Source organism: Photinus pyralis, unplaced genomic scaffold, assembly GCF_008802855.1.
Source record: "Photinus pyralis isolate 1611_PpyrPB1 unplaced genomic scaffold, Ppyr1.3 Ppyr1.4_LG10, whole genome shotgun sequence".
In the NCBI taxonomy this organism is placed as follows: Eukaryota; Metazoa; Arthropoda; class Insecta; order Coleoptera; family Lampyridae; genus Photinus; species Photinus pyralis.
Window position 1 is genome coordinate 8,633,202 of NW_022170250.1, and position 15,031 is coordinate 8,648,232.

A 15,031-nucleotide genomic window follows, 5' to 3' on the forward strand; every position below is an offset into this window, starting at 1 on the left:
TTTGAGTACATTTAATTATTCTGAATCTTTTTGAATTCTATGCTCTTTTATGGTAACTTTTGATTCGGCTTCATTCCGAGAGGGGAAAGGGAGAGTTGACATACCCTAGCACTACTTTTGGGGTTGAAACAAGCAAAAATAGGAGCTAAAACAGAATCAGATGTAGAGCAGGCCGCTACGACTATAATAATAGTAAACGATCATGGATGAATTTGTGCCTGAAAGTATGTGACCCACCTTGCACGACTGAGGAGTCTCACTAATATTTCGCGATAGCAGAGACATAGGCGAATATAAACAAGCTGAAGCATAACTCGAAAGCGGAAGAGAGATAGAATGTACAGGGTGGCCAAATTAGAATGCGAGGTACTGTATCTTGGGAACCTGTCCATCGTAGAGGCTTGCGGTAAAAAAATTTATTACTAAAACGGCCACGAGAAAAACCTGGAAAATATTTTTAAGTTTCGGCAATGGTCGCTAGGGGGCGTAACTGCAATCTAGAATCCAAAAAAATGATTTTTCTGTGAATTCCGCTATATTTACCTAACAAAATAATGTCCGGTCTTTGAAGTTGACGATAGTCTGAACCTTTTTTGTTTGACAATTTTTCCTGTATCTCTAAAAATGAGAAGTTGGGGGGGTTGTTATTTCAAAGGTTTCCGTAAAGAACACCCTGAGCATGCATTTCATTTTTTTGAGAAAATTAACCATATCTGTCGGAATGTCGAAAAAATCCCTCAAGCGGAAGTCGCCTGCTGCCAGATGTAACTCCGCAAACCGCCTGCTAAAATTATATTTGCACGCCATAAAATACTATAAATACCGCATAAAAATCTTTTATCTCTGAGGAAATTGATCCATTATCAACAAAGACCCACCTTGCCATCAAGAAAGCTGAAGCTCTTCAACCTGGGCGGAACTTAAACCAAATCCAGCCATTTCAAACCATTACATACCCCCAATACTAGCTTTGACCTAGGGAAATCCTAAATTAAGATGATTTCGGTATTCGGTATTGCGAAACATGGGTCACTGTATAGTATTTCAATCGCCGTGAACTAGATATCTTAAAGGTTTTTAGTCCTTGTACAGCTCTGGCTGCAGCGGCCGTCCAGGTGAAGACGCTCTTCTTTTCCAGCAGATCGTACAGCGGGTTTTATAGTCCCGCGCAGCGGGGCACGCAGTCCCCCAGTCATTCGCTAAGGTCTAGAGGGCTACACAATTGCTTGCGGGTTGTGGGTCGTTTTTTGTTCGAGAGTCAGACGTCGCTGGTCCAGGTGTTCTTCCCAGGTGCTTGCGTAAATAATAATCTCGCGAAGATAGACCATCGCAAATTCGCCACTCTCATTATAGTTTTCGGAAATAGTTCATTCGAACGTTGCAACGGGGGGTCTGGAGGGTACTTCATACCACTCTCACTACAGTTTGCGGAAATATGCCTTCGGCACCTGGGGATCTAGAGGGATGGAATACTTTTCATGGACGAGGAGTATATTCGGTAATATACTACGTAAGCGTAGCACAGGGGGGGGGGGGATTATGAAATACTCCATAGTATTCCAGGAGTATATTTATGTAAGTATACAAATAGTCTCCCTCACTACTCCCTTTACAGTTTTAGGTGATACACTATCGAACATAGCAGTGAAGGGGGCGGGAGGGGGGTCAATCAAGGAGTATATTTATATGAGTATCCAGCAGCACCGGGGAGTCTGGGGGGTATGGAATACCCCCCAGGAGACGGAGACGCAATTACCTTTTCTCGAAGATTAAGACAAATGTGATATGAGAAAAACAAATGGCATTATCGAGTTATACTTTGTGGAGGGCACATTCTCCTTGCTGGGTGGTATTCCATACCCCCAGACCCCCCGGTGATTCACTATTCCTCGAAAACGTTTACTGTTAGCACTTATAACGATACTTTTCCACAAAATCCCATCGAACTTAAGAAGTGATATCCTGTGAGGAATGGAATACTCTTTTGGAAAGGAGGATACGCCTCTTCCCTCCCAAAAATGTAGTACCGGGGGGGTCTGGGGTGTATGGAATACCCCCCAGGAGACGGACATGCAATTACCTTTTCTCCAAGATGAAGACAAATGTGATAGGAGAAAAACAAATGGAATTATCGATTTCCACATTGTGGAGGGCACATTCTCCTGGCTGTGGGGTATGGAATACCCCCCGGTGATTCGCTATTTCTCGAAAACGTTTACTGTTAGCACTTACAACGATACTTCTCCAAAAAATACCATCGAACTTAAGAAGTGATATCCTGTGAGGTATGGAATACTCTTTTGGAAAGGAGGATACGCCTCTCTCCTCCCAAAAAACGTAGTACCGGAGGGTCTGGGGGGTATGGAGAACCCCCCAGGAGACGGAAATGCAATTACCTTTCCTCCAAGATTAAGACAAATGTGATAGGAGAAAAACAAATGGAATGATCGATTTCCACTTTGTGGAGGGCACATTCTCCTGGCTGGGGGGTATTCCATACCCCCCAGACCCCCCGGTGATTCGCTATTTTTCGAAAACGTTTACTGTTAGCACTTACAACGATACTTCTCCAAAAAATACCATCGAACTTAAGAAGTGATATCCTGTGAGGTATGGAATACTCTTTTGGAAAGGAGGATACGCCTCTCTCCTCCCAAAAACGTAGTACCGGAGGGTCTGGGGGGTATGGAATACCCCCCAGGAGACGGAGATGCAATTATTTTTTCTCCAAGATTAAGACAAAAGCGATAGGAGAAAAACAAATGGAGTTATCGAGTTCCACTTTGTGGAGGGCAGATTCTCCTGGCTGGGGGGTATTCCATACCCCCCAGACCCCCCGGTGATTCGCTATTCCTCGAAAACATTTACTGTTAGCACTTACAATGATACTTTTCCACAAAACACCATCGAATTTACGAAGTGATACCCTGTGAGGTATGGAATACGCTTTGGAAAGGAGGATACGCCTCTCTCCTCTCAAAAACGTAGTACCGGGGGGTCTGGGGGGTATGGAATACCCCCCAGGAGACGGAGATGCAATTACCTTTTCTCCAAGGTTAAGACAAATGTGATAGGAGAAAAACAAATGGAATTATCGATTTCCACTTTGTGGAGGGCACATTCTTCTGACTGGGGGGTTTTCCATACCCCCCAGACCCCCCGGTGATTCACTATTCCTCGAAAACGTTTACTGTTAGCACTTATAACGATACTTTTCCACAAAATCCCATCGAACTTAAGAAGTGATATCCTGTGAGGAATGGAATACTCTTTTGGAAAGGAGGATACGCCTCTTCCCTCCCAAAAATGTAGTACCGGGGGGGTCTGGGGTGTATGGAATACCCCCCAGGAGACGGACATGCAATTACCTTTTCTCCAAGATGAAGACAAATGTGATAGGAGAAAAACAAATGGAATTATCGATTTCCACATTGTGGAGGGCACATTCTCCTGGCTGTGGGGTATGGAATACCCCCCGGTGATTCGCTATTTCTCGAAAACGTTTACTGTTATCACTTACAACGATACTTTTCCAAAAAATACCATCGAACTTAAGAAGTGATATCCTGTGAGGTATGGAATACTCTTTTGGAAAGGAGGATACGCCTCTCTCCTCCCAAAAAACGTAGTACCGGAGGGTCTGGGGGGTATGGAGAACCCCCCAGGAGACGGAAATGCAATTACCTTTCCTCCAAGATTAAGACAAATGTGATAGGAGAAAAACAAATGGAATGATCGATTTTCACTTTGTGGAGGGCACATTCTCCTGGCTGGGGGGTATTCCGGGTATGGAATACCCCCCGGTGATTCGCTATTTCTCGAAAACGTTTACTGTTATCACTTACAACGATACTTTTCCAAAAAATACCATCGAACTTAAGAAGTGATATCCTGTGAGGTATGGAATACTCTTTTGGAAAGGAGGATACGCCTCTCTCCTCCCAAAAAACGTAGTACCGGAGGGTCTGGGGGGTATGGAGAACCCCCCAGGAGACGGAAATGCAATTACCTTTCCTCCAAGATTAAGACAAATGTGATAGGAGAAAAACAAATGGAATGATCGATTTTCACTTTGTGGAGGGCACATTCTCCTGGCTGGGGGGTATTCCATACCCCCCAGACCCCCCGGTGATTCGCTATTTTTCGAAAACGTTTACTGTTAGCACTTACAACGATACTTCTCCAAAAAATACCATCGAACTTAAGAAGTGATATCCTGTGAGGTATGGAATACTCTTTTGGAAAGGAGGATACGCCTCTCTCCTCCCAAAAACGTAGTACCGGAGGGTCTGGGGGGTATGGAATACCCCCCAGGAGACGGAGATGCAATTATTTTTTCTCCAAGATTAAGACAAAAGCGATAGGAGAAAAACAAATGGAGTTATCGAGTTCCACTTTGTGGAGGGCAGATTCTCCTGGCTGGGGGGTATTCCATACCCCCCAGACCCCCCGGTGATTCGCTATTCCTCGAAAACATTTACTGTTAGCACTTACAATGATACTTTTCCACAAAATACCATCGAATTTACGAAGTGATACCCTGTGAGGTATGGAATACGCTTTGGAAAGGAGGATACGCCTCTCTCCTCTCAAAAACGTAGTACCGGAGGGTCTGGGGGGTATGGAATACCCCCCAGGAGACGGAGATGCAATTACCTTTTCTCCAAGGTTAAGACAAATGTGATAGGAGAAAAACAAATGGAATTATCGATTTCCACTTTGTGGAGGGCACATTCTTCTGACTGGGGGGTTTTCCATACCCCCCAGACCCCCCGGTGATTCGCTATTTCTCGAAAACGTTTACTGTTAGCACTTACAATGATACTTTTCCACAAAATACCATCGAACTTAAGAAGTGATATCCTGTGAGGAATGGAATACTCTTTTGGAAAGGAGGATACGCCTCTTCCCTCCCAAAAATGTAGTACCGGGGGGGTCTGGGGTGTATGGAATACCCCCCAGGAGACGGACATGCAATTACCTTTTCTCCAAGATGAAGACAAATGTGATAGGAGAAAAACAAATGGAATTATCGATTTCCACATTGTGGAGGGCACATTCTCCTGGCTGGGGGGTATGGAATACCCCCCGGTGATTCGCTATTTCTCGAAAACGTTTACTGTTATCACTTACAACGATACTTTTCCAAAAAATACCATCGAACTTAAGAAGTGATATCCTGTGAGGTATGGAATACTCTTTTGGAAAAGAGGATACGCTTCTCCCCTCCCAAAAACGTAGTACCGGGGGGTTTGGAAGGTATATGGAATACCCCCCAGGAGACGGAGATGCAATTACCTTTTCTCCAAGGTTAAGACAAATGTGATAGGAGAAAAACAAATGGAATTATCGATTTCCACTTTGTGGATGGCACATTCTCCTGGCTGGGGGGTATTCCATACCCCCCAGACCCCCCGGTGATTCGCTATTTTTCGAAAACGTTTACTGTTAGCACTTACAACGATACTTCTCCAAAAAATACCATCGAACTTAAGAAGTGATACCCTGCGAGGTATGGAATACTCTTTTGGAAAGGAGGATACGCCTCTCCCCTCCCAAAAGCGTAGTACCGGGAGGTCTGGGGGGTATGGAATACCCGCCAGGAGACGGAGATGCAATTACCTTTTCTCCAAGATTAAGACAAATGTGATAGGAGAAAAACAAATGGAATTATCGCGTTCCACTTTGTGGAGGGCACTCTCTCTTGCCTGGGGGGTGTATTCCAGTATTCCATACCCCCCAGTCCCCCCGATGATTCGCTTGTCCTCGAAATCGTTTATTGTTAACTGATGAGTCTACTCCTCAAACTCGACTCATTTAGCAGGGGGTGCCAGCAGGAAGAAGAAACTCCTCTGTGTGACTGTGAAGCATGCAAGGCACAGATTCCTTGGCGGAATGAAAGTGCGCCCCCGGGAATGCTGTTTCAAGATCCTGGGGGATGCTACCTATATATTTATAAAGATATTGACTTTCTAAGGGAGTGAGGCTTAAACTGGAGGGAAACAATAGACCTTAAGAATGCGGTACAAGAATAAAAATATCTAGAAAGCCCCTTGAAAGAGGAATTGAATAAGGAATCGGACGACTTATTTAATTAAAAAAGGGAGACATGAAGGAGATGTAAAAGAGCGCGCGAGGGAGGTGATTTCTTTGGGGCAAACGCCAAACTTGATGATTCTGGACAATTCGATTTTGTAGATTCCAGATTAGAATGTATCTACGTCAATTACGTACGCGTCGCCTACAAATGAATTTTTAATGAGCTCTCAATTACTCATCCATTTTCCGTTTTAAATTGCTGAAAGGAGGACCGATTATCGGATTTTTTTTGTTCGGAACACATTAATTACGCATGTCACACATTTGCCATCTCAGTCGTAAACACCTACTTGCGCAAAAACGTCGACGACGCCGATTCCCGTTTCATTTTGTTCGCGGCGTCGTCGTCTCGTACGAAATTGTCGCTTCGGAACCAATTTAATATACCAAAACTACGGACCTCCCGCTTTTTTTGTTTATTTATGTGTTGTTCGCGTGCGAGTGACGTGCGCGCCTAGTTTCACGTGTCGATATAAATGAATAAGTGCATCTGCAATTGATTTTCGGCACCCCCTTGCGATTGCGAAGCGCCCCCAAGTTCAAATTCAGGTAAGAAAAGTTGCGAAAGATCGTATTTTTAGAAAAATGTAAACCGAGTTAGTAGTCAAACAGGTCAATAATACCTCGGATTTCGGTAGGGGGTTGTTTGTGTTTGGTAGCGATTTGGAAGGGGGTCCTCCCATCTCGTGGCGGATTATGACATTCTCGACGGCCTTGTAACGTTTTGTTTTGTAGGTGTTTTGTATTTATAAAGTGTTTGCCGATTATATTTGTACCTGTCAGCTATTACATCACTTACCCATATTTACTTATTCATCAATCATTCCGAAAAAAAAAGGCTGACACATTTGGATTCGCTCGCGGTTTGTTCCACAAAGCCGGATCCTATTACATTATCGCCTACTGAATGATCCGTCTTTTTGTAAAATTATCTCGAATCCGGAACGTTATCTTTTTGTTTGCGTTCAAATGAAATCGCCTTTTTCGTATCGCTCCTCGTCCGACCCCGCTATCTACGCCGATCCCAATCCCGAGAGCAATTTTTGTTGTAATCTACTCACGTGGCGGGGGTGTTGCGCCCCTTTCAGCCGACTTCGTTCATCGACCTATTTATTTCGTTATGACATCTTTATAGGTGGAGCGGATGGGGAACTTGACATTTGGATGCGGATTCGCACCCATTTACAGTTGACCTGTTAGAGGGGGCGAAAAAGGCATGTAGGCCAATTGGAAGAAACTTTGAAGGATTTACATTGCGATTATTCACGTGTTTTTGAAAAAGACCTGCCCAAGATCGTAGCATTTCTGGGTGCATTTTCCCTCCTAATGGCACAGTGTTCCTCTCTACACTCCCCATACAGAAGATCCACGTATGCAAGTCTCATTTTCTGCGTCTTTAATGAACGTCAACAGGTCTTCATTCTTTTGGGGTAAGAAGACACAGAGACGGATCCAGGAATACACCTTGGAGAGGGCAAAAATTAGTACTGTGATGGCTGGGTATCATATTTTGGGGAGTGTGGTGTGGCGTCGACACGCTTGGCACGAACCTAGGCAGAGTAAAGGTCTGATGGGGTAAGTCAGCCTCTACTTTGCCTAGGTTTTAAAGGTCTTGCATACCCTCGCGCCTCGTTTGGTATTAAAATAAGGCGTAACTTCCACGCAAATTCACATTTTTAAAACCAGTGCCGAGCGAGCCGAAGGCGAGTTCAGCACAAACCTAGGCAATTTGGGTCTGATGATGTAAGTTAGTAAGTAAGTCATCTGCTCCGCCTATACCTATTATTAAACTTCCATCTAAAAGTGATAACCTCTCTTCCCCCAGAAATTACTTTTCTTAAAACCAGTGCCGATCAAGACCAAGGCGAGTTCGCCTAAAACCTAGGCAGAGTAAAGTTCTGATGGGGAAAGTGGGACCTCCACTCTCACTTCGGTACGCTCGGCACAAACCTATGCAGAGTAAAGGTCTGATCTAGGGTCTAATGGGGTAAATCCGAGGGTAAGTCAGACCTCTGCCTATGCCTGTTATTAAACTTTCACCCAAAAGTGATGGTTTTAAAACAAAACCTAGGCAGACTAAGGATCTAAAAGGGTAAGTTAATTTGTGCCTTCGTCGCGTTGTCAAAGTCTAGAGAAAGCGAGTAAAGGTCTGATGGGGTAAGTCAGTCCCTACTCTGCCTAGGTTTTAAAGGTACCTACCACTTTTGCATACCTTCGACTCGTTCGGTATTAAAATAGGCGAAATGACAATTTTAAAACCACAAGCACAAACCTAGGCAGTTAAACGATCTCATGCGGTAAGTCCGACCTCTACTCTAACTTCGGCACTGTCGGTTCTACAAGCATAGGCAGTGTAAAGGTCCGATGGAGTAGGTCGGACCTCTACTCTGCCTAGGTTTGTGCCGGACTCGCCTGCGGCTCGCTCGGCACTGGTTTTAAGAGTAGCAATTTTGTATACCTTCGACTCGTTCGGTATTAAAATAGGCCGAAATGACAATTTTAAAACCACAAGCACAAACCTAGGCAGTTCAACGATCTGATGCGGCAAGTCCGACCTCTACTCCAACCTTTACCACTGTGGCACAAGCCTAGGCAATGTAAAGGTCCGATGGAGTAGGTCGGACCTCTACTCTGCCTAGGTTTGTGCCGAACTCGCCTGCGGCTCGCTCGGCAATGGTTTTAAGGGTAGCAATTGTTTATTAATTAAAATAGGCCGAAATGACAATTTTAAAACCACAAGCACAAAACTAGGCAGTTCAATGATCTGATGCGGCAAGTCCGACTCTACTCTAACTTCGGCACTGTCGGTTCTACAAGCCTAGGCAGTGTAAAGGTCCGATGGAGTAGGTCGGACCCCTACTCTGCCTAGGTTTGTGCCGAACTCGCCTGCGGCTCGCTCGGCACTGGTTTTAAGAGCACCAATTTTGCATACCTTCGACTCGTTCGGTATTAAAATAGGCCGAAATGACAATTTTAAAACCACAAGCACAAACCTAGGCAGTTCAACGATCTGATGCGGCAAGTCCGACCTCTACTCTAACTTTACGGCACTGTCGGTTCTACAAGCCTAGGCAGTGTAAAGGTCCGATGGAGTAGGTCGGACCTCTACTCTGCCTAGGTTTGTGCCGAACTCGCCTGCGGCTCGCTCGGCAATGGTTTTAAGGGTAGCAATTGTGTATACCTTCGACTCGTTCGGTATTAAAATAGGCCGAAATGACAATTTTAAAACCACAAGCACAAAGCTAGGCAGTTCAATGATCTGATGCGGCAAGTCCGACCTCTACTCTAACCTTTACCACTGTGGCACAAGCCTAGGCAGTGTAAAGGTCCGATGTAGTAGGTCGGACCTCTACTCTGCCTAGGTTTGTGCCGAACTCGCCTGCGGCTCGCTCGGCACTGGTTTTAAGAGCACCAATTTTGCATACCTTCGACTCGTTCGGTATTAAAATAGGCCGAAATGACAATTTTAAAACCACAAGCACAAACCTAGGCAGTTCAACAATCTGATGCGGTAAGTCCGACCTCTACTCTAACTTCGGCACTGTCAGTTCTACAAGCCTAGGCAGTGTAAAGGTCCGATGTAGTAGGTCGGACCTCTACTCTGCCTAGGTTTGTGCCGAACTCGCCTGCGGCTCGCTCGGCACTGGTTTTAAGGGCACCAATTTTGTATACCTTCGACTCGTTCGGTATTAAAATAGGCCGAAATGACAATTTTAAAACCACAAGCACAAACCTAGGCAGTTCAACAATCTGATGCGGTAAGTCCGACCTCTACTCTAACTTCGGCACTGTCGGTTCTACAAGCCTAGGCAGTGTAAAGGTCCGATGGAGTAGGTCGGACCCCTACTCTGCCTAGGTTTGTGCCGAACTCGCCTGCGGCTCGCTCGGCACTGGTTTTAAGAGCACCAATTTTGCATACCTTCGACTCGTTCGGTATTAAAATAGGCCGAAATGACAATTTTAAAACCACAAGCACAAACCTAGGCAGTTCACGATGATCATGCGGTAAGTCCGACCTCTACTCTAACTTCGGCACTGTCGGTTCTACAAGCCTAGGCAGTGTAAAGGTCCGATGGAGTAGGTCGGACCTCTACTCTGCCTAGGTTTGTGCCGAACTCGCCTGCGGCTCGCTCGGCACTGGTTTTGAGAGTAGCAGTTTTGTATACCTTCGACTCGTTCGGTATTAAAATAGGCCGAAATGACAATTTTAAAACCATAAGCACAAACCTAGGCAGTTCAATGATCTGATGCGGTAAGTCCGACCTCTACTCTAACTTGGGCACTGTCGGTAATTAAGACCTGTACTTTGCCTATGCTTGATTTTAAACTTTAAACCCGAAGTAATAGTGCTAAAAATAAACCTAGGTAGACTTAGGGTTTGATAGCGTGGGTTAATTTGTGACTTTGTCGAGTGCCTGAAGGCTAAAGAGCGAGTGAAGGTCTGATGGGGGTGAGTTAGACTTTTACTCTACCTAGGCACTGGTTTTCATGGGTACCACTCTGACTATACCTATTATTAAACTTCCATCCAAAAGTGATGGTTTTAAAACCTAACCTAGGTATACTAATGGTTTGATAGGGTAAGCTAATTTGTGCCTTCATCAAATTTCCAAAGTCTAGAGAGCGAGTAAAGATCGAATGGGGTAAGTCAGAACTCCACTCTGCCTGATTTTATAACTAGGTACCACTTTTGCCTACCTTAGATTAAAATTAATTAAAATAATTAGTATTAAAATAGGCCCTTATTAAACCTCCCTGAGAAAGGACAATTTTAAAACCAGTGCCGAGCGAGCCGAAGGCGAGTTCGGCACAAACCTAGGCAGTTCAACGATCTGATGCGGTAAGTCGGGCCTCTACTCTAACTTCGGCACTGTCGGCACATACCAGGGCAGAGGTCCGATGTAGTAGGTCGGACCTTTACTCTGCCTAGGTTTGTGCCGAATTCGCCTTCGGTTCGCTAGGTGCTGGTTATAAAGGTACCACTTTGGTATACCATCGACTCGTCCGGTATTAAAATAGGCCATTATTAAACATCCCCGAGAAATGACTCTTGTAAAGCCAGTACCGATCAAGCCGAAGACGTGTTCGGCACAAACCTAGGCAGAGTAAAGATCTGATGGTGTAAGTCGGACCTTTACTCTAACTTCGGCACGCTCTGCAGAAACCTAGACAGGGTAGAGGTTCAACCTACCCCATTGAACTTTTACTCTGCCTAGGTTTGTGCGGAACTCTCCTGCGGCTCGCTCGGCAATGGTTAAGGGTACCACTTTTACATACCTTCGTCTCTTTCGGTATTAAAATAAGCCATTATTAAACTTCCCTGAGAAATGACAATTTTAAAAGCAGTGCCGAGCGAGCCGTAGGCGAGTTCGGCACAAACCTAGACAGAGTAATAGTCTGATGAGATAAGTCGGACCTCTCCTTTCACTTCCGCACGCTCGGCACAAACCTAGGCAGAGTAGAGGTCCAACCTACTTCATCAGATTTTTATTTGCCTAGGTATGTGCTGAACTCGCCTTCGGCTCGCTCAGCACTAGTTTTCAAACTACCGCTTTTGCATACCTTCGACTCGTTCGGTATTAAAATAGGCCATTATTAAACTTCCCCGAGAAATAATAATTTCAAAAGCAGTGCCGAGCGAGCCGAAGGCGAGTCCGGCACAAACCTAGGCATGATAATGGTGTGATGAGGTAAGTCGGACCTCTACTTTCACTTCGGCACGCTCGGCACAAACCTAAATAGAGTATAGAGGTCTGACCTACTTCATCAGATTTTTACTTGCCTAGGTTTGTGATTTTAATAGGTACCACTACACCTAGGTTTTACAGTTACCACTTTTGCATACCTTTGGCTCGTTGGGCATTAAAATAGGCCGTTATTAAACTTCCACGCAAAAGTGACATTGTTAAAACCAGTGGCGAGCGATCCGAAAGCTAGTTCGGTACAAACCTAGGCAACGTAGATGTATGATAGAGCAAGTCGGTCCTCTACTTGGACTTCGACGCGCTAGGCACAACCCTAGACGCAGTAAGGGTCTGACCTAGCCCATTGTCCCATGGTCCTGTTATTAAACTACCAAGCAAAAGTGACACTTCTAAAACCAGTCCCGATCTAGCCGAAGGCGAGTTTGATACAACCCTAGGTAGAGTAAAAGTCCGATCTTGGGTCCGATGCAGAAGTCAGAACTCTACTCTGCCTATCCCTGCTATTAATTAACTTTTACACAAAAGTGATAGTCTTTAAAATCAAACCTAGGCAGACTAAGAATCTGAAAGGGTAAGTTAATTTGTGCTTTCCTCGCGTTCCCAAAGTCTAGAGAGCGAGTAGAGAATCTTCTCCCAGAAATGACACTCTTAAGACCAGTGCCGATCAAACCGAAGGCGAGTTCGGCTAGTGCCCAGAGAGCGGAAGGCGAGTTCGGCACAAACCTAGGCAAAGTAAAAGTCCGATGGAGTGGGTCGGACCTATACTCTGCCTAGGTTTGTGCCGAGTGTGGCGAAGTGGAGATAAAGATCCCACTTACCCCATCAGATTTTTACTCTGCCTGGGTTTGGGCCGAACTCGAGTTGTGAGGTGTGGGGGGATAAATCTGAATGATCTGAGTCACAGCATCATCTGTTGTTCTAGACTAGGGGCCTTTTTTGGATCCTCCTCCACGCCCATATCTTTACCTTCGATGACTGCCCTTTTCTCTCATTGACCTTCGGTTTTCCAGTTGCTGCAAGGTGATTCTGGAGAAGTTCAGATCTGGTTGATACCCACATGCCTCCCCTAGCTTCTCCCAGGAACCAGAATATTCTTTGAATTTGAAAGTGAATCCTCAATTTATTTTGATAAAATTGTGAGTGGAGGAGGATGAAGTATGTGTATGTGTAGAGGAGACAATGAAGAATAGAATAAGGACAAGGAGGTTTTAGACTGAAGATCAAGGCAGAGGGTAGGAATGAGGTGGATAGGATTTGTGGTTTGAAAATTGAGGTATGTGGATGAGATGGTTGAGGTTTGAGGTTTAAGGTTGGTGTTAAAGTGAGGTTAGAGACTCTCAGGTTTATGGTCGCACTTTGAGGGTGAGGCTTGAGTTTGACATTTAAAGGTGTAGCTTAAACTTGAGATGTGGGTTTATACTTGAAGTTGAGGTTTACATTTGAGGGTTGAGGTTTGAGGTTAACCTTCAGGATGATGATGTTCGAGACTGAGTTTGAATTTTTTTAGAGGTTGAGGTTTAATTTAAGCCAATTTACAGATTTACCCGTGAAGTAAAATTTGCAGGCCCCTGTCCCTAAAATTAAGCGAGAGTTCTTATGCACGTGCTGCAAGTTTTAAGATAAAGTTCAGTCATCCTGTTATTGCCGCCTTAGTTATGTAAATAGTCGAAGAATTCGTCTCCTCTTCCACTTGCAACATTTAACCTTTGACGGATAGTAGCACATTTAACCTTGTCTCTAAAATTAGAGTCATTGATGTGTGTAACAATTATCACTTCACACGATCCATAATCTCTAATACATGCTACTTTAGGTCATCCAGTTCTTGTGACAATAGGACCACACACTGGGACAGAAAACCATTATTATTCTATGATAGAAAACCGTATAATCGTTGAGTGAAGCGGTTTAATTATTAACCTTTATGAAGACCTTCATCTGCGGTCACCGAATGAAATCGGATTTATTTATAACTCGAACACTTGAATATCATCCTGTTCTATTAATTATGGCTAAATAAATTGTTGATTATAGGCGGCGTTTCAATAAGAAAATAGTATTTTCCGAACACGTACTCAAACTCTCTTAATTCACTAACTTTCTTCAATAAATATTTAATTAATAATGCGGCCCGCTGACGTCCTAAAAATTGGTCCCAAAATTCAAATCAATTAAAAGCGCTTCTTTGATATCCCACACACGACTAGGTGTAATGACGTTTTCTGCAACACATTTATTTAGTTACTGTTAATTGTACTTACTTAATTGACCGGATTGAAATTTCTAAAGTCGGTTGTCCATGTTAATTGGAATTTCTCAGGTCGCTGATCAGCGGCGTAAACTTGCACGACCTTGCAGTTTTAATGCTCGTTTTAAATTAACATAGGAAGCAACAACCTGCTGATAACGGCGCGACGTGGTTGAAATTCTAAAATATTAATTTGACAAGAGCAACAAAGATCATTGAAATATCTTGACGGAAACGGTTACAAACGGCGAATTCACTGCAGCGTCATTTACAATGGCGGCAGCTGAAAAACAACTCTAGAATTAAATCAATTACATTTTTAGATTATAGCTTCAACTCATAGAACCAACACACGGCACTTTTCGTAACGAATCGCCCAACGTTTCTAGATACCGGTCGACTCCACAAATAAACGGTGTAGTCAGGCCGAAAACGGGTGCTTCGTTACACCTTTTTGGATTACGGAAAATGTTCCAAGATTCTCCACAGGGGACCTCTAGAAGCTCAAGCAGATCCTTATGGCATTAAAGTCTGCAAGACTCTCTATGGTCATATAGATGGCCTTTAGAGCCTTAAGAGCTTTTGAAATGCTTGCCTAACAATGTTAAAAAGAGTCTCCAAGAGTATTCTAGATCCGAGTCTAGATCCCTTCAAGTGTTTATTTGTCTCTAAAAAAACTTTGGCCTTAAGGTCTGCCAGTTCTTTAGCAAATCTATTCTTTTGAGGTGCTTAGTAGCCTTTAGAGTCCCCAAGAACGAGTTAGTCTAGTACGTGTCTCACCATGAAAACTGGTTCTGTGATTTCCATTATCACCATCTATAAGGGCCATCTTTAAAATTCTCCAGACGTTTCAAGAAACATCGACAACCTTGAATTTGGAGTCTTTAAGAGTCTTTGAATGTGCCTGAAGATCTATAAAAGGCTTTAAATATCTTAAAGGACCTTTAAGAGTCTTTTAGGTATGTTATGGTGTAAGAGC

At 44.1% G+C, this 15,031-nt stretch overlaps 1 protein-coding gene across 2 annotated transcripts in view; it reads left to right on the forward strand.

Moving 5' to 3' along the window:
- The first annotated feature begins 6,380 nt into the window (after positions 1-6,380).
- Positions 6,381-15,031, forward strand: part of LOC116161115 (sn1-specific diacylglycerol lipase alpha) — a 90,800-nt gene continuing 82,149 nt past the window's right edge. For both annotated transcript variants that reach the window (XM_031474338.1, XM_031474340.1), the window contains exon 1: positions 6,381-6,648. The gene's annotated coding sequence lies outside the window, so the exon portion shown is untranslated. The remainder of the gene's footprint in view (positions 6,649-15,031) is intronic.